Genomic DNA, 11,179 nt, shown 5'->3' with positions numbered 1-11,179 from the left:
GTATGGGTAATTTGGGAGTACTTACTTGAGCTCGGCTAATTGCATGCACCACACCCTTTTCTCTTTTCAAAGTTATTTTCTCTTTTCAAAATTCTTTTCCTTTTCTCAAATTTCTTTTGTAAAAAGAATTTTCTTTTGAAAATTTTCATACCAAGTCCTCAGTTGGAGTTCAGACATACCCGGGAGTGTGTCCGAATCCCTCAAACCAAGGCTCTGATACCAACTTTTAACATCCCAAAATATGGTCCAAAAATTTCGTTTTAATTATTCATAAAAACCATAAATCCCATTCATCATCTCATAAAAAGACATAAGTAATGTATCTCAAATCATCATAACAAAATACTGTATCAAAATCATATGTCAAATATATCAGAGTAAATCATCCCAGGCTGAGAGGTGTGGTGTGTGCCATGCAGTCAACCCAAACTCTTCCCCTTGCTAGTGGAAGTACCTGAAACCAAAACTAAAAACTGTAAGCACGAAGCTTAGTGAGTCTCCCCAAACTACCACATACCATACACATAATCACATACTGCAAAAATTGGGCCTAGCCCGCTACCTCGGGCCCCGCCCGGCATCGGACGAATCTGGCATCAGGCCTCGCCTGGCATATACAAATCTATTTCTACTAGGCCCCGCCTGTATTTGGGCCCCGCCCGCTACATGCATACAAACTATAACATATAATAATGCTAGTACATAACATACAATCACTACACTATAACTGCTAGTCTCAAGGCCTCGCCTATCTTGGGCCCCGCCCCTACTTTGCTAATAATGAGATATAGAACCCCATCCATACTCAGCTAGTGATGAGATACGGACCCCCACCCATACTCACCTCCGTACCAGGCATATACAAGTATCATAAAGACAGCAAGTATAACTAAACATTCATTTCTTCCTCGGGTACCACCCGACATCGAACCGTAGTTCAGAAACATACATATAAACCTTCCTTGGGCCTCGCCTGACATTGGACCGAAATTCGGAACATATAAACTACATCGTGCTAACCCCAGCATCGGATATAAATCCGATATACGCTAACATACATAAACGGGCCGACATTGGATCCTTCGACCCGTTCCTACTGGAGAAAACTCGCCTCACAAGCTGACTGCAGAATCTTGCGAATAACCCCTCACTGCTAGCTGGCAGATCCCTGAACTACTGATCTCTCGACTCCCCGAGCTACCATTACCCAAAATAATAATTAGTCCTAACAAATAATTCTCCTTAGGGTAAAATGACAATTTTACCCCTAGTCCAACTTGGTCCATATCTAAGGCCTAAAACCATAATTTAAAAAGGCCCAACAGTAGGTAGGCTTCCCAAGCCCACTAGTGGCCCACTAATGGCCCAATTTGATAAATTGGGCCTAATTTGATAAATTGGGCCCAATTTGATAAATTGGGCCCAATCCTCTAATGGGCCTTACCCTAAGCCCAACCATATTTTGGTCCAAATTATCTGACTTCTGATGGCCTACTAAGGCCTAAAGAACCAAAATCCAATGCATGGCCCAATCCGAGGCTCAAAACATGCCAAGCCCATAGCTAATGAGTACGCGAGGCGTACTCCTCTGTACGCTAAGCGTACAGGCTTCATGGTGTGTACACTGCGCGTACCTACATGTACGCCCAACGTACTTCTCTGTTAAGTAACTTTTCCAATTAAGCACTTAATACTCTATTCCAACGGCTATAATCACAGATCCAAGTCCTCTTCAACGTCTTAATCAATAAAGTCACTGACTTGGTGACTTTACATGACCCTGATAAGCCCAAACTCCAAAATGGCATTCTATTTTCATAAAAGCGATCTTAACTCATGCATGAACCCAATAAGACGTCCAAGATGACAACTTTCTGCCTTAGGGACTCATTTAGCACTGAGAGTGGCAACTGTAAGCCTAGGAGTCAGATTTGAACCATAAGGATCTATTCTTGGGACCAAAATGGTCAAAAACATCACTACACTAGATCTAAGCATACTTGAGGAAAGTTCAAGGCTTTATACCTCAAGGTGATCTGAAATGGAACAACAATCTCGGATCTACAGCTTCTCCTTTGAACCACCACCTTGCTTGGCTCTTCACTTGCTTGGAAAATGGATTCACAACACCAAAATGCTCTCTAATGGCCTCCTAAGCTCCAAGAACACTCAAGGAAGGATTAGGGTTTTGTGGTGGCTGTCTAAGAATGAGAAGGAGGCTGAAATCTAAGGCATTATGTTCTTTATATAGTGCTTAGCCCCAAAATGAGGGTTTAGGAACTCTGAGCATACGCTGGGCGTACTTCTCGTACGCTGGGCACTCCTCCCACACCCACGTAAGTCTTCTAATGAAGTTGTTGCAAAAATTCATGCAATGATGCTTAGTAGAGATGGTGAAGTAGAGGTCATGAAAAAACGACTCGACTTAGATCAACAAAGGGAGCAAAAAATAGATGAAAGGGAGCTAGTGAAGATGCAGAGTTTGCATTTGAACACACTCCTACAAAAGGAGCACTTGTCATCTGAAGAAGAAAACATGAAACGTTTTCTAATGTCTAAATTTCATGGAAACTAGTTGCATTTTAGTGTATGTTTTATTTTCAGTATGCTTTTAGTGTGTTTGTAAGATATTTTATTTTGTATTTGTATCTCATGCTTTTAATGTATTTGTAAGATATTTTATTATGTATTTGTATCTCATGCTTTTAATGTATTTGTAATATATTTTAATGAATATAGAGTTGTCATTATCATCTTTACTGAATGCATAGTTGTCATTATCATCTTTCGTAGACATCACTCGTTTCCAGTATGCTTTTATTGAATACAAAATTGTTATTATCATATTTATTGAATGCAGAGTTGTCAGTATAATCTTATCATCTAGAAAATCCATCATTATCTTATGTGTATAAGATTCTGTGATGTGTCGTCTTTTTATAGGATCCTTGGATTTTATCTAGATAAACTATTTTAACATTATCTTTATTTAAAATATGAAAAAAACAAACAAAAATAAATATTCTTCCTATATTAATAGAGTATAACACTTACATATTTTCATATCCACCTCTAATTCGTCATTTCACTCTTCATTTCTAATCTCTTTGAAAAATGTCTCATAATGCAAACTCGTCAGATGGTTCCGGTTCATCGAATGTAAACGAATATTATGAATGGGAAACACGAGTTGTTCAACAGAATCGACAACTTGATGTTATCATGAGTGAGTTACTCATAGGCATGCTAAACATGAGTGTTAGAACAATGTTCTATTAGGATCGTTAGATTCTATGCAAGCAAACAATTATGAACGTAAATAAGAACACGAGTATGGCTTTGAATATGTTGTATGATTAATGCTTCAACACCTCAGAAGAGCTCGATTAAGAACTTCGACTGTAGAGGTGTTTAGGGTTACAAAACAATAAACGTAATAATCAACTTCGTAGTATGCATACATGCATGCATATTTATAGTATAACCCTACTAGATAATCACGGATGGACAGGCCCAATCCGGATACAAAACATAAAGCCCAAGACGCAACACAATTAAACTCTACAATCTCCCCCTTTGCGTCATTGGAACCGAAAGCTCACTTCGGTTGAGCTGCAGAAGTCTTCTTTATTGTTTTGAACACCTTCAGAATGATAGCCAAAAGATGATGACGAAAAGTTATGTACCACCGAAGCATGTCAGTGAAGTTCTTCTTATCAGCATCTGAGTTCTGCTTGCACCGATGTATAATGTTGATGATGTGCTCTAAGCAGTCGGTTGAAAACAAGTGTTTATCCACAAGAGCGAATAAAAATCTGTGAGCTTCGCCTTTGGTAAACATCACAATGAGATGTGTTGAATCTATTTGGCCCATTCTCATCTTGTTTACATCTCCTGGTTTCGGTGTTGGCTTGATGGTCGGTTTCTTGTTCATCACTTTTGCTATCTCTTGATCCATAGCCGCAACCTCATGGATGTAAGAAGCCAACATCCTCTTCAAGTGTTCCAAAATCGGCTCATATTCTCTCGGATTTGTGAGCAGAATGTTGAATAGCAAAATCCAATCATGAGGGTTTAGATTTGGAAGATCTGCTAAAGAAATAATCGACACCGAGTTTGCAGAACCTCGTGTGATTTTGAAATTAACATTCACAAACTTCCCAACAGGTGTTGGTTTGAGTACCTTGACAGTGATTATTTTCTGTGCGCTCCATGTCAAGTACTGAGGTTGTCCATACTTCAAATAGAAATCAATCAGCTCTCGGTCAACCTTTGGATGAGGAAAAGGAATCTCAGCAGTCGAGTCAAAGCAGTGAAACGTGAATGTTTTCTTGTGATTGGCATGTCGAACTGCGAGTCCTTAGAGTTATCACAGTCAAACGAAGCAACAGGTTCCAACCAATAAACACTTGGAAACTCTATAGCTTGATTGATAAGTGCCTCTTTAGTCCATGAGGGAAACAAGGCCTTCTTGCAGATCAAGGCTTCTTCTTCTTCCTTGTTTCTCCTTTCCCTCTCCTCTGCTTCCTTCGCAACCTTTAAATTCTCATCCAACTCTCGGTCTCTCTTATTTCTTTGGAGAGCCTCAGCAATTGTTTCTTCCACATCACTATCACTGTCATCATTGATCTCCTTTTTTTAGGTTGAGAACCAGAACCTGAAGCTACATTATCCCTCAGTTCGGTTGTGACTTTGACTTTCGGTTGGGTAGTTTCTGTTTTCACAATCACCTTCTGTTGAACACCTTCTCCCCCTTGTTTTGGAGGTGTGAATGGCTCCGAAACACCTTTCAATTCGTGCAACATGGCAAGAGCAGGAAGAAGTTTTGTAGTGAGATGATTTCTGATTGTCAAAGTAAGAATAGGATCATGAGAACCAAGAAGATTGGTCAACATGTCCTTCACATCCCATGCACAGCTACAGAATACAGCCCTTTCGATTTTCAACAAAGAAATCTCTTTTTCTGCTTGGGCTAGCTGCACTTTCTGTACTTCAATAGTGGAGGATTGTCGGGCCAGTTCTTCCTTCAGGGCACTTTCTGTTGCTAGATTAGCGTGAAGAGATTCAAGGCAAGAAGTCACTGAGCTGATAAGTGATGAATTCTCGGTTTGAATAGATGAACGCATAGCTCCAAACTTGATTTGCTCTTCTTGAAGAGACTTAGAAAAGGAATCCACAGAGGCTTGAACCTTGGCTGTATTTGTGTCAGCATGCCCTTTCAGCGACTCAAGGAAAATCTGAGTGGTATGAACAATGTCAGTAACATCATTGGTGGCCTTTTTGCAAGAGGAGGTAGACGCATCAACGGCTTTTGTGGATTTTTCAATAGACACTGTGTATTGCTCTAGAGCAGTGTCCATAAAAGCTTTGAGCACCACACCACTATAGGACTTGCGGTCTTCAAGCAACTTATCCAACTTCTCATGAATGCTCTGCAAGTGTTGGCGGGTAATAGGAGCATCATCATCCTCATCAGTTGGAAGCCGATAGGGACTGAAGTATGTAGAGTCGGTTGAGTTAGTGGGTGAAAGAGGTTTAGTGATGACAGGAGGTTTGGTTTCAGTAGTTGCCCCCGTATCAGATACGTTGACCACTACTGTCGGTTCAGGAATAGTGGTGGTGGTAGATTGGGAAATTATTGGAGGTGGTAAGGGAGTTGTAGAAATAGGAATAGAAGTAACTGGTGGTGGTGGTGGTGGTAAAGAAGTTGTAGTTGGTGATGTGGTAAGTGGAGGAATAGGTGGAACAGAAACTGGAACTGTCGGTTTCGGTGATGAAGGTGGGGTAGGAATTTTGTCATGAATAGGTTCGGTTGGAGTTGGGGAGCGGGGAGGAGTATTACCTCTCGGTGATTCATGATGACTTTCCTCTTCTTCATCTTCCTTGTCATTTTCTGAGGTAGGAGGAGTGGGACTCTTGGACCTTCTGGCCATCTTTTTAATCTTCTTGGGCTTGGAAGAATCTCCTTTAGCAGACTTTCGCTTCTTTGACTTAGGAGCCTTAGACTTGTCCTCCTCTGTTGTCTCCTTCTTTGTTGTAGCCCTTTTCCCTCGGTTTCCAGGCTTGTCCACAGCTTCCAGGGCAGCTTGCTGTTCTGGAGAAAGGACTCTCGGTCCTGTAGGAGTAAGTTTGCGATAATCAGCCATTACCATACTCTGGGCTGTGACACATCGATACATAGACTCAGGAATAGAGCCATTGTGAGGGAACTTGATTGGATCAAAAATAATGATCTTCTTGGTGTGAAACGTGGCAATTGACGCGACTAGGGCATCCTTCATTACAGGAATATCCAAAGTGTTAATCGCCCTGCGTGTAATAAGAGTCCAGAAACGTCCACACGAAATCTCTGAATGCCTCGTAGAAGTGTTGAGGCTCTGCACCACTTGAGACCAGATAATTGTCCCATAATCAAGATTTAGACCATTATAAAGTCCATAGAGAAGGGTCAGAAAAGCTTTGGTGGTGCCATCAGATCCACCACTCCTTTCTGCTAAACTCTTGATGAGAAGAGTAAGCAATCCATTCCACTGTGATGGTAAACAAGACTTCTTAACCTTTGTAACTGTGGTGAGCACATCCGTATATCCCATGTCGTAAAGCATCGAGAATAATTGAGTAGTCGTGATAAAGTCTGGCGAGATGACAGAGGAATCTACGGCAAGATGCATCAACAAACAAAATCTCCCCTTTAAAATAGAAGCCTTTTTATTATGTATTTGAAAGTAGATGCGTTCTTTGTTCTTGTCATACATGGCAGTAGAGTAGACCTGCGATAAGAGCGATATCGGAACGGCTTCCACCTGCGTTAGGGCTAGAACCAACGGTGAATACATCAAACATTTAGCTACGTGCATCATATATGAATCATACAAAAACGGATTGAGTTCGATGATCATATTCTGATTTGGCTTTATCGAAAGCAATGTGGACGAAGCAGTCTGATCGTGAACTGATGAAGAAGCCGCCATTGTTGATCAAAGAAGGAAGATGAACAGTTTGAACTTGCCTTGTAATTTGAGAGAATTTGTTGCTGATAAAAGACAAACAAAAGGAGAACCCCTTTATATACCGTTTCCAGGAGAGAGAAAAATCATGACGATAATGACGTGATCACTAAAACGTCGCCTGAAAAAGCGCGATGTGACAGTGTGGTTACTCCCAGGAATACGTCAGCACGCGTGGGTGTAGAGACCGTTCAAATTCACGCGCCCAAATTCTTATCTTCAATCGTCGTTTGAAATTCTGTGTCGTTCCAAAATTCTGGATAACCCCTGTTTAGCCAAAAGATAAACAAAACTCGAACCAACAGCAACCAGAAAGTTGGAAAATAAAATTTACGTGCAATAGAGTGACAAAAGATAAAGAAATAAAGCAAATGTGTATGGGATGTGAGTGATGTCTCATTATAAGACAGAAAGCAGGGGATTCCGGGCAAGAATCGCTTCCTTCAAAGTCAAGAGAGACTTGAAGTGCTTGTGTGGTTTCCCGAAAAATACGATCAAGTGTTTGTAGAGAAACATTGAATGGCTTCTTTTAATTGTTAGGCTTTGGGTAGCTTATCTTCAACTGAACTTCGAGTCTTAACATAAGACCGAACGTTGGAAGAAGTACTTGTGAGACCGATGTGGTCTGTTGAACAAGTAGGTAGGATATTTTATGATGACTAAAGAAGATATAGAAATCTAAAAAACAAAAATAAACTGGATCTTTATGGGTAGAAAAGCCTTGGTGTTAGACGAATTCATAAAAGATCACTCAAAAATAAAAATAAGATTTCAATCGGTAATCAGTAAGATCTTGAATGTAAGAATTCACCGTTAATTCATTATAGGTGTTGAATTTTGGGTTTCACTCAGCACGTGGTATACGCATCTAAGATCATAAACACAGATTTTGTGCAACCATAAACCTCAGTGGTAAGGACCGAGAGTCTCAAGGGTTGCAGTGATGAACCGAAAGTAGATGGAGAATATAAGGAAGGTGGTTTAAAGAACCGAAGGTACCTTCTGCTATATAGGTGGGACAATGCAGAAAAACTCTTAACTCATATGAGAAGAGTAAGGTAGCTCTAGACTGAGTTAATTTTAATAGCCTGATTGGGAAGAAACGATAGGTAGAGATCGATTCATTAAGGCTTTACTCTTAGTCAAAGAGGCTTTGGTCAACATGCAGCAGCATGCTTCTAGGGACCCTTAACTAGTTCTTATGGAAATGATTGTACCTGCCTTAGCTCCAAATTCTGTTGGACTGGTTCACTTATGATCTAATAAAAAGAAAGAGCAAACAAACACACCACACAAACAAAACAAGCAAACAAACAAAACAAACAAAAAAAATATTTTTGAGATTTAAAGTTTACTGAAAAAATAATAAAAAAACAGAAAGAGAAAATATTTTTTGGAGTTTTGAAGTTTTCTGAAAAATAATAAAAACAGAAAGAAGAAAATATTTTTGGCGTTTTGAAGTTTTCTGAAAAATAATAAAAACAGAAAGAAGTTAAAAGAATAGAGATTATAGAAAATACAGAGTATACAACCGAAATCTTATCTTTATTGAATGAAGCGAAATAGGCCGAGCTTTCGGTTTATTTCGGTTCCTTAAAATTCCAGAGCCGAAATAGACCGAGCGTTCGGTTCATTTCAGTTCCCGAAAATTATGGAGCCGAAATAGACCGAGCGTTCGGTTCATTTCGGTTCCTTAAAATTCCAGAGCCGAAATAGACCGAGCGTTCGGTTCATTTCGGTTCCCGAAAATTTTGGAGCCGAAATAGACCGAGCGGTCGCTCCATTTCGCTTGTCTAATTTTTAGTGTAAGATTTGAGGATTCGGTACCGACTCTGCTTCCATCATTCCCAGGCCTTGTAAAATTTTATTAAAACTTGCTTCTGGTAAGGCCTTAGTGAATATGTCAGCCAGTTGATCAGAGGATCGAACAAAATGCACTTCCACGTTCCCATCTTCTACATGATCCTTGATGAAATGATATCTAAGTGCAATGTGCTTAGTCTTTGAGTGTTGCACCGGATTGTGACAAATCCTTATTGCACTTTCTGAGTCACAATAGAGAGGAATCTTCTTCATATTTAGCCCGTAATCTCTCAGTTGACTTTGAATCCATATGACTTGTGAAGTACAAGATGCAGCAGCTATATACTCAGCTTTGGCTGTTGAAAGTGACACACAAGTTTGCTTTTTGGACTGCCAGCTAACGAGTTTTCCATCAAGAAATTGGCATCCACCTGTAGTACTCTTTCGGTCTAGACCACATCCCCCAAGATCAGCATCAGAAAAGGCTTGAATAAAGAATCCAGATCTTGCAGGATACCAGAGACCGAGAGATGAGGTTCGCTTCAGGTAACGGCATATATTCTTCACTGCCACCATGTGAGGTTCTCTTGGATTATCTTGAAACCTGGCACAATAACAAACAGAAAACATAATGTCCGGTCTACTAGCTGTTAGATACATGAGGGACCCTATCATTTGTCGATAAAGTGTCATGTCAACAGCAGGTTTTTCCAGAGATGGAGTTAACTTGGTGCCAAATGCCATAGGAACCTTCACTTTAGAGTCGCCTGTCATGCCAAATTTTGTTAGTAAGGTCTTTGTGTACGCCTCCTGATTGATAAAGATACCTTCTGGTCCCTGTCTAATATTCAAGCCAAGGAAAAAATTAATCGGACCCATTGCGATCATTTCAAATTTAGTCTCCATCAACTTCCTGAATTCAGCTGTTAAGCTAGGATTCGTAGAGCCGAAGATGATGTCATCGACATAGATTTGAACTATCATTAGATGTTCGCCTTCTTTCTTTCGAAAGAAGGTTGGGTCAACCGAACCTTGCTTAAATTTCGACATTTTCAGAAAGCGAGTTAAAGTTTCATACCAGGCCCTTGGTGCTTGCTTCAAGCCATATACCGCTTTATCCAACACATAGCAATGATTAGGAAATTTCTCATTTACGAACCCGGGAGGTTGTTCAACATACACTGTCTCTTCTAGTTCTCCATTCAAGAAAGCACATTTGACATCCATTTGGAAGAATTCGAAATTTTTGTAAGCAGCATATGCAAGGAAGATTCTTACTGACTCCAACCTAGCTACTGGAGCAAAGGTTTCCTCATAATCTATCCCTTCCTCTTGACAATAACCTTTAACCACCAACCGAGCCTTGTTGCGAATGACATTACCCTCTTTATCCAATTTATTTCTGAAGACCCATTTTAAGCCAACCACTGAAGCATCCTTTGGTGTAGGAATCAGCCTCCAAACTCGGTTGCGTTCAAACTCATGGAGCTCATCTTGCATTGCTTGAACCCAATCAGAATGATCAAGTGCATCATTAATTGTTTTTGGCTCAACCTTGGAGATGAATGAATTAAACATACAAAATTCAACTTTAGAGAATAATGCTGTTTGTTTCGCTTTCAACTGTGAACGAGTGAGCACTTTTTCAGATGATTCTCCAACAATTTGAGCTTTGGGATGGTCCTTGGTCCATTTGACTAATGGAGGATAATTTGGGTCATATGCAGGATCCAATTCGGCATCCACCTCCTCTTCCAATTCTGATTGATCACCCTCGCCTTCGTCAGTTGTATTCTCTTTCTCCCCCTCGACTGGCGAAGTGAAACCTGTCGCAGTATCAGAATTTGCATCCTCTGTTGGAGATGGATTCTCCCCCTCGATTGAACTGCTATTGAGTGGGTTTGTGGCAGAGTTGTCCCCTACACCTGGACCTATAAGAATCGAGGATGAAATTGGATTCTCCCCCTCGAAAGATACTCCAATTGTCTTTGGTGCTGATGAACTCTCCCCCTTGAATATTGGGCTGTTAATTGGAGAGTCAGTTGAGGATTGACCATCTGTAGTTTTAATAGGTTCACTTTCCATTCCTTTGACAGCTTCATCTATGATCTTTTTGAGATTATCAATTTTGTTATCTGCTGCTTTCGCCTCTGAGTGTGCCGCTTTCTCTGGTTCATCGAATAACCGAATGTACTCTTCAAACAAGTTGGATATTGGAACCGAGACCTGTCCAGATTCCAGAAATATTTCAGCTAAGTCACCTTCACTCCTTTATACTTTCTTCATGTAATTATCGTCAAAGGTGACGTAATATGTTTCTTCAATACGTTTGGAGCGTTTGTTTAACACTCTGTAAGCTTTTGAAGAGA

This window comes from Lactuca virosa, chromosome 1 (genome assembly GCF_052849685.1).
Source record: "Lactuca virosa cultivar CGN04683 chromosome 1, Lactuca_virosa_CGN04683_v6, whole genome shotgun sequence".
Taxonomy (NCBI): domain Eukaryota; kingdom Viridiplantae; phylum Streptophyta; class Magnoliopsida; order Asterales; family Asteraceae; genus Lactuca; species Lactuca virosa.
This window is presented reverse-complemented; position numbering follows the sequence as displayed.